Here is a 13,819-nt window from a genome sequence, read left to right on the forward strand (position 1 = left end):
CAAGTGCCAGCTTCTCGATCGATGGGTATCGTTCCTCGGGTCCGTTCAGGATGTGGCTGACATAGTAGACCGGAAGCTGTTCACCGGAATTTTCCTTGACCAGGACGGAACTGACTGCGTGCTGGGAGGCAGCCAGGTAGATGCTTAGCTTCTCCCCAGGAGAGACCGGAATTACACCCAAGTTGCTCCACTCCTCTTTTTTTTTTTCATTGAGTTGATGGTGGCTCTTGCGCCCACCATTTCACGGGTCAGCCCTCCCTTGAGTTCAATCTCTATATCGACTCCAAGTGTGCCTTCATTTGTGTTGCTTTGGGTCGCTCCCCCACTTGATCTCGTAATGCATCCACCAATGCATTCTTTCAAGCGGGATCATGCGACGACTCCTCGTCACTTACTCGGTCCATTGAGCTTCGTGGAGTTGCTATTTGTTGAGGTACTCCTCCTCAACATGTGCGGTCTGTCCCACATGATTCTCCCTCTGGAGAGCTGGGACTTATCCCTCCTGGATAACTGTCTCATTGGAGCAACATCTCTCTTCATTTCGGAGACCACCATCCCTTTGGAGTACTCCGATTTGTTGAACAAACTGTGCATTGTTCTGCCTCCTGCAAATGTACTTGCTAGATTACGACTCCACGTCAATACAGCCCCCGTTGCACCACTCAGGCCTAGCAACATGCTGAACACCTGCACACTTCAGCCTCCAACGGATGTATCCTTCATATGCCAAAGAGAATGTTTCAATGCTCCATGGCACCGAGTTTCGATCGCCTTGGGATAGCCACGAACATTCCATCGTCTGCATACAAGCCCATGCATGAGTACCGAATTCTTCGAGTTAGCAATTCCCCTCACCTCTGTGAGCTTTGCACAACTCTTTCGGTCACTGAGCAACTACTTCCACATTGCATGGTCTCATCCTTTACCAAGCGCCTCGCTTGCCTTGAGCACCATCAAGTATGGTTGTCAACATTGAGCCGTAGCTTAAACTCAGCCATCCCAACCTTTGTGCGCTCCGTATTCTTCCAAGCTTGCTTGTTCTCGTGGTGCCTCTCGCCCGAAGGATTAGCCATTCCTCTGAATGCCAATCTAAGATGCCCACTCCTTTGAGCGACTCATTTTCCCTACATCTCCATGCCCATTTTTTCCACAAACGATCGTGCATGTGCTGACTGCCCTCAACGCAGCCCCGCTAGGTACCCCACGTTTGCATGCCAAGTGTTTCTATGAGTGCTTGTCCCGCTCTAATACCATCTGTCACGGACTTAGCTGGTTTTGCCTAAGTCGTGTCGCACCCTTGCGTGTTCGTCCGCAAAGGTCAGCCTCCCCGAAGCCTCCCATGGTTCCTTAGGACCTACGAAAGAGAAAACAAGTTAGAGAGAACGCCTCACTCGGGATCCACAAGCAAACATTCCAAGAAACACTTCATAGACAATGCAAATTACAAACAGACTTTACAAGCTCTGAACAGTTGCACAACAAAGGGTCAAAATGGTCCACTACAGACCGAAAATCTCTCACAAGTGTCCACATGACACAACCTTTATTTACAAGCCTAAAGCAGCCACCAAACCCGACTAAAATAGTACTATTAACCCTTGGGTCGTCCCTCTACATGCTGTGCAAAGCTTGAATATACCAAAAGACACGGACATACATAAGTATTATATCAAACATCATGTTTAAAAATTTGTCCGTGACATACATAAGCTATGACTATGGATAACAACTCTATCAAATTTTCATTAGTTCCTTATACGGATCTAAGTCTATCATTAATGGCTAGATCGAAGGTCATAAACTTGAGTCCAACGCTTGGTCTAAAGCTTTGAGAAGAGCTCTTCAATATAAAGATTCAAATGAAACAAGATATCATTGGCATGATCTTCAACACCGGGTGTCAAAAGAATCTCATCTCAATGAACTTGGTCGAAAGGCTCAGCTTAGATATGACACGACATCCATGCTCATATTCTCTTAGATGGCTTCGTGATAATATAGAGATAAAGATCGACTAGTAATGCAAGATACATTTTGTTATCACAAAGGAATTCATCGATGAGATAATATATAAGATGATTCCACTTGATATATTATTATGGACTTAGTTGGAATTGCTTAAGTCGTGAGGCACCCTTGCGGCAATTGTCATGAACTTAGTTAGAGTTGCCTAAGTCATGAAGCATCTTTGCACCAACTTCTCAGACTTAACTGGAATTGCCTAAGTCATGAGGCGTCCTTACGATATATGCATCCGCAAAGGGTCAGCGTAGTTGCAACCTCATGCAGGTCCCGAAGGACTTGTAAAACAGCAAGTTGATTAGTTTGAAAACGAGCGACGAACAAGTCTCGACGTCTCGCGAAGAGGGAAGTTTTACAAGCAATTCAGTGAGTATTTTGAGTGCAAGAGAAAAAAGAGAGGAAAGAGAAAACAAGAACTTTAAAAGATTGAACGAACAATTGCAAGCTCACAAACAATTGCTCATCGGATGTTGGCTCGAGAAAAACTCTATGTTGGATCCAAATTGATTTCCATCGTAAACAACCAAAATTTGACTTAACAACTATTGATATTTAATGAGAACATTAATTCTCTTTGGAGATTTAGCAAACCATTGACATGATGACTAATGTTTCTTAGACTCGGGATGGAAAAGATATGTCTAATGGGAGTATGATATGTGAACTATTTTCATTGTTATTAGGGAGTTATCCATTTTGAGAGTTCAATCAGTTATATATTGGGACTTAATACTTGTTATGATATCTATGATTGTTGCTTATTGTTATCATTGCTATATTATTCCCCTAACAGTGCTGTAAGGAGAATATTTTTGCTATATTATTCTCCTAACAGTGCTGTAAGGAGAATATTATTGCTATATTATTATTGTAGTATAAAATGTCAATTAAAGTCGACAAACGGATTAAGAAGATATTAAATTCACTCTCGAAGAGAACCCCTGCATGAGTAGAATATATTAAATTTGTTACGGTAAGTAACTTTTTTAGCCGTGACCTCGGGGTCGACCCAGCTGGTTCAGGGCTCCGAACGACTGGGATCAGACGTGGCTCCCCTTGGGGCGTTGTGGTAGCTGAGGTAGGAGATCTAGCTGGAAAGTTCCGCGACGCCGGAAGGATCCAGCAGCGGCCGAATACCTGCACACAGGTCGGGTCGGTAGCTCGGCCCGACCCCTCCGATGATCAAGTCAGCGATGGCGGAGAGGAGTTTTGAGTGAGATTGTCCCCCCTTTTCTATAGAGTTTGGGGGTATTTATAGATGAAGTTTGATGTTACCTGACGTGGCTGTCTGCAGGGCAGGGTCGTACCTCGGGTGGCGTCTGTCGTCGTCGTGGGCATTGCGTGGAAGGCCGAGCTGCCGCAGGGTATGGGGGGTGTCAGTCAGCGCCTTCCCCGGCCTTGGCCGGCCATGAGGGGTCAGCCCAGGAGGTCGTTCGGGTACGGCGGGTGTGGGTGCGTGTCGCGTCGTTGTTAATACTCGCTCTGGGGCAGTGTGCCGCGAAGGGTGTCCGACGTGGGGGTGTATTACGTCAAATCCGGGGTGTTATGTCAAATCAATTTTTTACCCCTATCATATGCCCCCACCCGAAAGGAGCTATGCGTCAGTTTTGCATATGGGGAGTCCGAGGCATGGCTTCCTACTTCAAGCGGGCTATTCATGCGGGTCTGAGGGGCGTGCCGCGGACGGGTCGGTCGCGTGAACGCATCTCGAGCAGCACAAGGCCGAGGCGCGCAACTCGGTCGGGGGGCCGAGCAGGATCGGACTCAGGGGGCGTACGGCCGAGGGCCGAGGAGCACAACGTAGGCGGGGTGACCGCGCAGGTGTGATCTCGGGAGGCGTCGAGCCGAGGGCCGAGGAGCACAACGCAGGCGGGGTGACCGCGCAGGTGTGATCTCGGGAGGCGTAAAGCCGAGGGCCGAGGAGCACAACGCAGGAGGGGTGACCGCGCAGGTGTGATCTCGGGAGGCGTCGAGCCGAGAGCCGAGGAGCACAACGCAAGCGGGGTGACCGCGCAGGTGTGATCTCGGGAGGCGTCGAGCCGAGAGCCGAGGAGCACAACGCAGGCGGGGTGATCGCGCAGGTGTGATCTCGGGAGGCGTCGAGCCGAGGTGCTTGTTGCAGGCAGGCTGCGTCCGAGGCGACGGCCTCGGGCGTGATACGACTGGGGCGGTCCTTGGTTCTTGATCAGCGATTGGTCGTTCAACCATGCGCGGGTGCGGGTGGCCGGGTCGCTTTTTCCCTGGGGAAGATAAAAGGGCCACCCCTTTCGAGAGTCGCTGGTTTTCGAGGTTGACATGATTGGTGACTCCGTGCTTTGCACCGCGCTGCGATTAAATGATGCGCTAGTCGTAGTTATGGCAACACGACGTTTGCGCCTTTGCAGTGCGTCTGAGGAGAGGAAAAGTCGCTGTTCCGGTGGGAAGCAGGCTATAAGGAGCGCTCCGTTGGCCCCTTTCACCTCCTAGTGCCTGCATTAGTTTCGACCCCTTCTTTGGGTGACCTAGCCCAGCACTTCCTCAGCCGTCTTACCTTTTCAAAAGCTCGGTAAGGAATGGCTTCTCCTCCTTCGTTCTCTCCTCCTTCGCCTCCTCTTTCCGGTGCCGTTGGCGAGGAGGCGGTGTTGGCGAGCTCTCGCTCCTCGTCCGAGGAAAGGGCCACCAAAGCCCTCGAATCGCTGATGTGGCCGCACGACCTCGACTCCACCGTGAGCGAGTCGTCGCTTGGCCTCCTTCGGGATCGTTATGGTATCCCGGTGGAATTCATGCTCATTGCCCCCGAGCCGGGGCAGCGGGCGTATGATCCCATACCTAGGGGCTTTGCCCTAACCGTAGATGCCTTCGAGGCCGGGCTACGCCTTCCATTCCATCCAGTCATAACTTCCTGCGTCTCGTGGTGGCGTATCTCCCCTTCTCAGATGCCGCCGAATTCCTAGCGCTATCTGGTAGCGTTCCTTGGGGAATGACACTATGCAAAAATCACCCCGAGCCGATCTCTTTTCCTTTCCTGCTTCTGCCTGTCCAGAGGGTCGGGTGGCTATTACTTGTCCACTCGACTGGGTTTCCAGGTCAGCGGGGCTCCTTCCAGCAACAAGGGGTGAAAGGAGCGTTTTTTCTACGTATGCCATCCGGAGAGTTGGAACTTCGGGCTTCGGTGGGCGGCGCGCGCGGTCGATAATACCGCCCCGTTCTTGGATGAGGGGGAGCTTCATGCCCTTCGAAGGTTGAAGGAGATTCTCCCGTCTTCCAGTGTCATCCGAAAGATGACCGAGGCGTGGTTGGTCGAGGCGGGCTTGAGCCCGGTACCTCGAGGTATGCATAGAGAAGGGGGTGGCGGTAGGTCTTCCTGTTTTATTTTTCCCTTTTGGAATACTAACCAGTGTCGATGTGTTTGTGCAGAGATGGTGAACCTTGCTGTAGTGCGCGGAGGACGCGTTCCGTCGGCCGCATCTCCCCGGTGTCAGATCGGCCCAAGCATTAGCACAAGAGAGGCGCCGGTGGAGCTCGAGGTCGGCCGTCCTCAGAAGAAGGCCAGGGTTGTCGTTTCGAAGAAACCGACTCCCCCGAGGGCTCAGGAGAGCGTAGAGGTGGCGGAATCGTGTTCGCGCGACCGGCGAGGAGACCGAGGGCGGGGCGAGGCCGGGCCGAGCAAGGAGGTGGCGGGGAAGGCGTCCAGGGAGCCTTCGATCCGGGACTTGTGTCGTCTGCCCGCGGGGCCGCCGAACGACTCCTATCAGGCACGCCTGATGGGCGAGCTTTCAGAGGGCTAGCCTTCCGACCGATTGGTGACCCGCTAGGGGGGGACTAACCCGCGGGACCCGGGTGTGGGCTGATGGGGAGACCGCAGCCGCGTTCATCCGAGGAGGGCTGCATCCCGATATGGCTCGGGAGATGTACACTATGCCCTCGGATGTCCTGCTCGGTAAATCCGTGAAGTCGTTGCTATGGGTAAGTGTCCCGCCATTGGTTTCCGACCTGTGGTCCGTACGAGGATCGTTCTGATTTTCCTTCTGCAGGGCCAGCACTACGCGATGGCGTTGGCGGATCGCATACATGACGCATGTCGATCCCTGGGCATCCTGTGCGACCGCAATAACGAGCTGCGCAGGCAGCTCGAGGAGGTTCGCGCGGGGGTGACCCCGGAGGCGGTTGCGGCGGCCGAGCAGCGCTCCTCGGAGCTCGAGGTAGAGGTGACGCACCTCCGGATTGAGGCAGGGGCGGCCGACCAGCGCATGTCGGCGTTGGAGACCGAAGTCCTTCGCCTGAGGTCCGAGGCGCAGGCGGCTGAGGAGGAGAAAGACAACCTCCGAGGGCTCCTGGGGCGGGCGCAGTCCGAGGCGAGGTGGCCGCCCTGACCCAGCGGTTGGAGGGAGCCCTGACCGACGCGAAGGGGGCCTCGGAGGCTCTGGTGGCCGAGCGGGAGCGGCGGCCAGAGAAAGAGAAGGAAATAATTGAAGCCTACAAGCAATCCTCGGGCTTCCAGCTCGGGCTGGTTCGGTCAGGGCAGGTCACCTATGACTACGGGTACCGGATTGCCCTGGGCCGGTTCCAGACGCGGCATCCCGGGTTGGAGTTCGAGGTGGATCCTTTTGCGTCGCACCCCGAGGATTTAGATGTAGATATGCCGGAGGAAGTTCTTTTCGACGATGGCGTTGAGGGTTCCAATGGTTAGGGTAGTCTGGAGGTCGGCTCGGTCGAGCGGTTTTTGAGCTTTGTAATTTTTGTAATCTTTGTGTCCTGTCGTGGCTGAGTCTTGCTTCAGAAATAAAGAAATCTTTTCCCAGTGTGTCTCTCAGCTTTGAAAGTCGAGTCTTGTGATTCCATGCTTGAATCTTGGTAGCCACTTTAGAAGAGAAAACACCTCTTTTAGCCGAACAACTTCGCATAGGCGGAGACCTCAGACAAAAAACCTTCTAAGGTTCTGGACGTTCCATGGTCTCGGCAAAAAGGAGCCGTCCATTGTGGTGAGCCGATAAGCGCCCGGTCGGACCACCCCGGTGACCCGATAAGTTCCCTCCCACTTGGGGGCCAGCTTCCCCCTTGTTCGGGTTGGGTCACTGACCTCGGCCTTTCGTAGGACTAGATCGCCTAACCTGATCGGTCGAGGTCGCACCTTTTTGTTGTAGATCCTCGCGACGGCCCTTTGGTGGGAGAGGGCCTTTAGGTGCGCGTCGGCGCGTCGTTCTTCGAGTACGTCGAGGCTGGCGCGAAGCCCTTCGTTCGAGGCTTCCTCGTCATAGCTCCCCGTTCGGAGGGTGGTGACGGCCATCTCGGGCGGCAGGACAGCTTCGGTCCCGAATGTCAAGCTGTACGGGGATTCTCCGGTAGCGGCATTGGGGGTGGTGCGCAGCGACCACAGTACGCTGGGGAGCTCGTCCGTCCAGGCCGATCGGGCCGCAGATACTCTTCTTTTAAGTCCGTCAAAGATGGATCGGTTGGTTACCTCCGCCAGCCCGTTCGTCTGAGGATGGGCCACCGAACTGAACCTCAGTTGGATGCCATGACCGGCACAGAACTCCCGGAATCTTCTGCCGGCAAACTGAGGTCCATTGTCCGTGATAATGGCCTTGGGCAGCCCGAACCGAGTCACCAGGTTTTTCGAACTTCTCCATTTGGTGTTCCGTGATCGTCGCCAGCGGCTCAGCCTCGACCCACTTTGTGAAGTAGTCTACTCCCACAATTATGTACTTCCGTTGTCCGGAGGCTGGTGGGAAGGGTCCGAGCAGGTCCAACCCCCACTGCGCGAATGGCCACGCACAGTCGATGGGGCTGAGCGGAAGCGCGGGCTGTCGGTGTGTGCGGACGTGTTGCTTGCACGAGCTGCACCACTGTACGTAAGCTTTCGCGTCCCGGCACATGGTCGGCCAGTAGTAGCCTTGGCGGAGTATTTTGTGCGCTAAGGTTCGCCCGCCGATGTGCTCGCCGCAGATCCCCTCGTGGGTTTCGGCTAGGACCATCTGGGCCTCGTCGGGTTCCAAGCATCGCAGGAGGGGATAGGTGAAGGACCGTTTGTAGAGGCGGCCACACTCCTCGGTGTACCATGCGTGCGTACGACGCAAGCGCCGAGCTGCAACTTCGTCGGGGGGAAGGGTTCCATCCCGCTTGAAACGTAGCATCTCTTGCACCCACGTGATCGGCGCACTGCCTGGGGCCGTAGTTGCTACCTCGATGGCGCGGGCATGGAGCTCCTCCATCTCCGGCCATGCTTCGGGGGTCGGTCTCGACGCCAGCTTAGCCAGCGCGTCGGCTCGCTCGTTTTCCTTCCTCGGAACATTAGATAGTGTAAAATAACGAAACTTGGCGGTTAGATCCCTTACCCGAGCCAGGTATTTCGCCATGGTTGTGTCCCGAGCTTCATATCCGTCGTTGAGCTGCTCGGCCACAAGTTGCGAATCGGTGAGGAGGCGTATCGCGGCCACCTGCATCTCGAGGGCCAGCCTTAGTCCGGCTAGGAGAGCGCCTCGTTGTTGGTGGCTTTAAACCCGAAGCGGAGGGAGCGCTTGAACGAGCGTATGTCAGGGGCGAGGAGAACCAGCCCTGCGCCGGCGCCCCTTGAGTTAGCCGAGCCGTCGACGTGTAGGGTCCAAGCTTCGGGAGCTTGCTCGAGATTTATGTCCTCCATTTGAGTCAGCTCCGCAATGAAGTCGGCTACCACCTAGGCCTTGATGGCGGTCCTGGACAGGTATCTTATGTCATGTTCGCCGAGCTCCACCGCCCATTTGAGGAGCCGTCCTGCAACATCAAATTTTGTTAGGACCTGCCGAAGAGGTTGGTCGGTGATGACCTCCACCGGGTGTGCCTGGAAATAGGGGCGCAACTTCCGAGCCGAGAGCACCAGGGCGAGTGCGAGTTTCTCTATCGGTGGGTAACGCTCCTCAGGGCCACTCAGGACGTGGCTGACGTAGTAGATCGGGAATTGTTGGCCGGAGCTTTCCTTGACCAGGACAGAGCTGACCGCACGCGGGGAGGCTGCCAAGTAGAGGCCCAGCTTCTCGTCGGGGGAGACAGAGGCGAGCCGGGGAAGGCTGGTGCTGCTTCATTTGTTTGAAGGCCTCCTCGCATTCTGATGTCCACAGGAAGTTCTTCGGGCTTTTAAGGGCCTTGAAGAATGGGAGGCAGCGATCGCCCGATCGGGCGAGGAAGCGAGACAGAGCGACGAGTCTTCCGTTAAGTCGCTGCAGGTCTTTAATCGTCCGGGGAGACTGCATGTTGATTATTGCTTGAACCTTCTCCGGGTTGGCGTCTATTCCTCTCTCATGCACGATGAACCCAAAAAACTTCCCGGAGGTGACGCCGAAGGTGCACTTTGTGGGGTTGAGCTGCATGTCGTACTTGCGCAGCGTGGCGAAGGCTTCGGCTAGGTCGGCAAGGTGCGTTCCAACCTCTTGGCTTTTCACGATCATGTCGTCCACGTAGACTTCCATGTTCCTCCCGATCTGGTGGGCGAACATCTTGTTCATCGTTCTCTGGTATGTGGCCCCAGCATTTTTTAGTCCGAGTGGCATGACTTTGTAGAAGTATACCCCTTGATCGGTGAGGAAGGTCGTGTGCTCCCTGTCCTTGGGCGCCATTCTTATCTGGTTATACCCTGAGTAGGCGTCAATAAAAGAGAGTCGCGTGTGACCGGCCGTCGTGTCGACCAGTTGGTCGACCTTCGGGAGGGGGTAGCAGTCTTTAGGGCATGCATTGTTGAGACTGGTGTAGTCAACGCACATCCTCCAGCTTCCATTGTGTTTCTTCACGAGGACTACATTGGACAGCCATTGAGGATATTTGGCTTCTTCTATGAAGCCTGCGGCTAAGAGCCGGTCCACCTCTTCTCGTATTGAGCGTTGTCGGTCAAGGGCCTGGCGCCGGGGCTTTTGTTTCACTGGGTGAGCGTCAGGCGGGATGTTGAGATGATGCTCCGCGACCTCTGGGTCGACGCCCGTCATGTCTGATGGGGACCAGGCGAAGACGTCGGCATTTTCCCGTAGGAGACCGACGAGCTGCTCCCGTTCCCGCTTGGGCAGCTTCGATCCGATATTGACCGTCTGGTTCGGCCGAGCTTCTCGCAGAGGAATGTCAATAGTGGATCCCCTCGGCTCGGGATGAGGAGCCAGTTTCTTCGTTTCGCGCGGATCTTCCAGGGGCGCCTCGGTCCTGTCTCTCTTGCCTAATGAGACAGAGGTGAGGTAGCACCGCCTGGATTCCCGGGGGCTTCTTGTGACTTCCCCGACTCCAGCACAAGTTGAGAACTTGATGGTCCGGTAGTAGGTCGAGACGGCGGCTCTGACCTTGTTGAGGGATGGCCGACCAAGTATGGCATTGTAAGCAGTGGGAAGGTCGACCACCAGGAAGGTGGTCATCACTGTCTTCGACCTCGGCGGGGTCCCCAGAGTCAAGGGCAAAGTAATTGCCCCCAGGGGTGATATTGAATCTCCCGTGAAACCGGTGAGCGCCGAGTACATCGGGCTCAGATTCTCCCTGGCCGAGCCCAGCTTTTGGAAGGCGTCGAAGTAGAGTATGTCGGGCGAGCTCCCCGTGTCGACCATGATCCTCCTCATCTGCGCGTTGGCTACCCTGGCCGATATCACCAAGGCATCGTCGTGGTCGGGTTGCTCGGTAGCCCCGGTTGGGAAGGTAATCTCGGGTTCGGGCTCGTGTCCCGAGGCTTCGTCGGGAGCGGCTCGGGCATATGCCTTCCTGCCCGACATGGAGCCTCCTCCTGATGCGGGTCCCCCGGCTATCACATCAATGTGTCGCTCGACGGGGCCCTCCGGGCGAGGTGACTGCTCTTTATTCGGCCGGAGGTACTGGCCGAGGTGACCTCTGAGGATGAGCTCCTCGATTTGCCTCTTTAGCTCGTAGCACTGCTCAGTGTCGTGCCCGTGCTGCCGATGAAATCGGCAATACCTTGATCGGTCTGCGAGCTCCCGCGGGTTCCTCATCGGGCGAGGGTCCTTGAGCAGCCCCTTCCCCTTCTCGTGTAGGAATATTTCAGTTCGGGATGAGTTCAAGGCGGGAAGAGGGGGCCTTGGGTCAAGTCTGTCCAAATTTCGTCGGGAGGCGGAGGGTTGCTGCTGTCGGGGCGGCTCCGATTTGACCTTTTTGTGTTCCTCCCGCTTTCCAGCCATCCAAGTCTCCGCGGCGACAAACTGACTGACACGCTGGAGCATCTCGGGGACCGCGGCGGGGGGCCGCTCCACGAGCGACCAGAAGAACCTGGAGGGCCGCAGGCCCGTCATGAATGCCTGTATTAGGAGAGAGGGGTGAGCATCCGACAATCCACGGATTTGTGTCGTAAATCGGTTCACAAAATGGGAGAGGGGCTCGTCCTCCTTCTGGTTGAGCCCGAGGAGTAATGCCATGGACGGCTTTGGTCGGGCGTACGCCAGGATGTTAAGCTCGAAATCCTTGGCGAGCTGATCGAAGGAGGCGACGGTCCCTGGCTTCAGGTCGCTGTACCATGTGCGGGCTGGCACCCGCAGAGTTGTTGGGAACACCCTGCACATCAAGGCGTCAGATGTCCCGTACAACGCCATCTGGGCGCGGAAAGCGGCCACGTGGTCCGCTGGGTCAGCGGCGCCATCATACGCGTCCAGCGAGGGGAGGCAGAAGTGTGGCGGGATCGCCTGCTCTTGTATCTCGGGGGTGAACGGGGATCCCTGCTGCCCGTCCGCCCCGAGCTCACCTTTTGACTTTCGGACTTCCTGTTGCACTTCGTCGAGTCTTTGACTGACGAGGCGCAACTAAGCTCGAAGGGCGTTCGTCGAGTCGGCGGTCGGAGCCTCGGGCTCGGGGCGGCTCGCCGTGTCTTCCGCTTCTCGGCTCCCGGGCCGAGCCGCGGGGTTTTGAGGTGAGGCGGGGAGCTCAGGAAGTGGTGCGTGAGTTCGGACAGGGGTCTCCCGTTGCTGCGAGGGCTGGGTCGCATGCGGAGGGGTCCACTGGGAGACGATCAGGATGATGGTTTGAACCATGCTTGTCAGGGCTCGGACTTGGTGGGCGAGGTCGTGAAAGGCCTCGGGTGACACTGGCGACGGGCCGGCGGGTGCGTCGCCGGGAGGCGATAGGCCTGGGTCATTGAACAGTTGCCAGTAGCGTTCCGACACCGCTGCGGGGCGTTCGTCGTGGGTTTCATCATGTGGGGGATGTTCCCCCGAGGCAGGGAGCCCAGGAGTTGAGGATCCGCCGAGGTGGATTCGCTGATCGCCTGACATTTGGACGGGCCCTTACTCTAGCGCCATTCTGTTACGGTAAGTAACTTTTTTAGTCGTGACCTCGGGGTCGACCCGGCTGGTTCAGGGCTCCGAACGACTGGGATCAGACGTGGCTCCCCTTGGGGCGTTGTGGTAGCTAAGGTAGGAGATCTGGCTGGAAAGTTCCGCGACGCCGGAAGGATCCAGCAGCGACTGAATACCTGCACACAGGTCGGGTCGGTAGCTCGGCCCGACCCCTCCGACGATCAAGTCAGCGATGGCGGAGAGGAGTTTTGAGTGAGATTGTCCCCCCTTTTCTTTAGAGTTTGGGGGTATTTATAGATGAAGTTTGATGTTACCTGACGTGGCTGTCTGCAGGGCAGGGTCGTACCTCGGGTGGCGTCTGTCGTCGTCGTGGGCGTTGCGTGGAAGGCCGAGCCGCCGCAGGGTATGGGGGGTGTCAGTCAGCGCCTTCCCCCGCCTTGGCCAGCCATGAGGGGTCAGCCCAGGAGGTCGTTCGGGTACAGCGGGTGTGGGTGCGTGTCACGTCGTTGTTAATACTCGCTCTAGGGCAGTGTGCCGCGAAGGGTGTCCGACGTGGGGGTGTATTACGTCAAATCCGGGGTGTTATGTCAAATCAGTTTTTTACCCCTATCAAAATTGACTCTCAAAGAGAACACCTACATGAGTAGAAGATATTAAATTGACTCTATAGGACAACCCCGAGCTTGTTTGAATTTAATCTTGATCAATTGATTTATCCTTTCAATTTACTGTTTATTTAATACATCATTATATTTTTATCATTTTATTTTATGCATATTGAGCAATGTTATCAAGTAACATTTGATAAGGTATATTTTGGGTCCCAATCTCGTCATCACCACATCATCAGCCATGTCACTATCGACGCATACCCTTCCCTCACCAAGTCAGCACAAGTACTCCCACGCGCCAAGCCAGAATCCGTACAAAAGCACTCCTTGGTACGTCCCACCCTGAAAAACTCGGGATAGCGCCGCATGGCATCGCTCCGCGCGTCCCGGAACGACGACCGCACAAAAGTACCATCTCGCCTCTCGAAGAGCGATCGGCACACAAACCCACGTACGACCGACCCTCGTATGGTAGTATAAAAACCCCTGACCGACGTCTATCCAGGGAGAGACAAAAAAACAAAAACCCCCACCGAGCACTGACTTAATCGTCGGAGGGGCCAAAGTTGATAACCAACCGACGAGGACCTTATGTACAGGAAAGCGGCCACCATAGAGCCACAATCATTATCCCGACCGAGAGACGCCAACTAACACTCGACTGCCAACACCCCATCCTGAGGGCATGATCGACTTCGGTAACTAGCGAAGCCGATCGCAGACTCCCGACATCGACCGTGGACCAGGCCAAGCTGAGTCATTAGCAACGACACATTAGTTCATCAACAATATTATTTTTCAATCTTTAGAGCCTTAAGCTCCTATATAATACCAAGATGAAAAGAAGGCTTGCTGCACATTTATAAGTTATAAAAAACTTCTATTAAGTTTCTTTTTGTACGTGTATAACTAAAATAGCTTATTCTATATACGTTGTATCATGATGCTTGTTTGTTATCACATTCT

This window comes from Musa acuminata, chromosome BXJ1-4 (genome assembly GCF_036884655.1).
Source record: "Musa acuminata AAA Group cultivar baxijiao chromosome BXJ1-4, Cavendish_Baxijiao_AAA, whole genome shotgun sequence".
In the NCBI taxonomy this organism is placed as follows: Eukaryota; Viridiplantae; Streptophyta; class Magnoliopsida; order Zingiberales; family Musaceae; genus Musa; species Musa acuminata.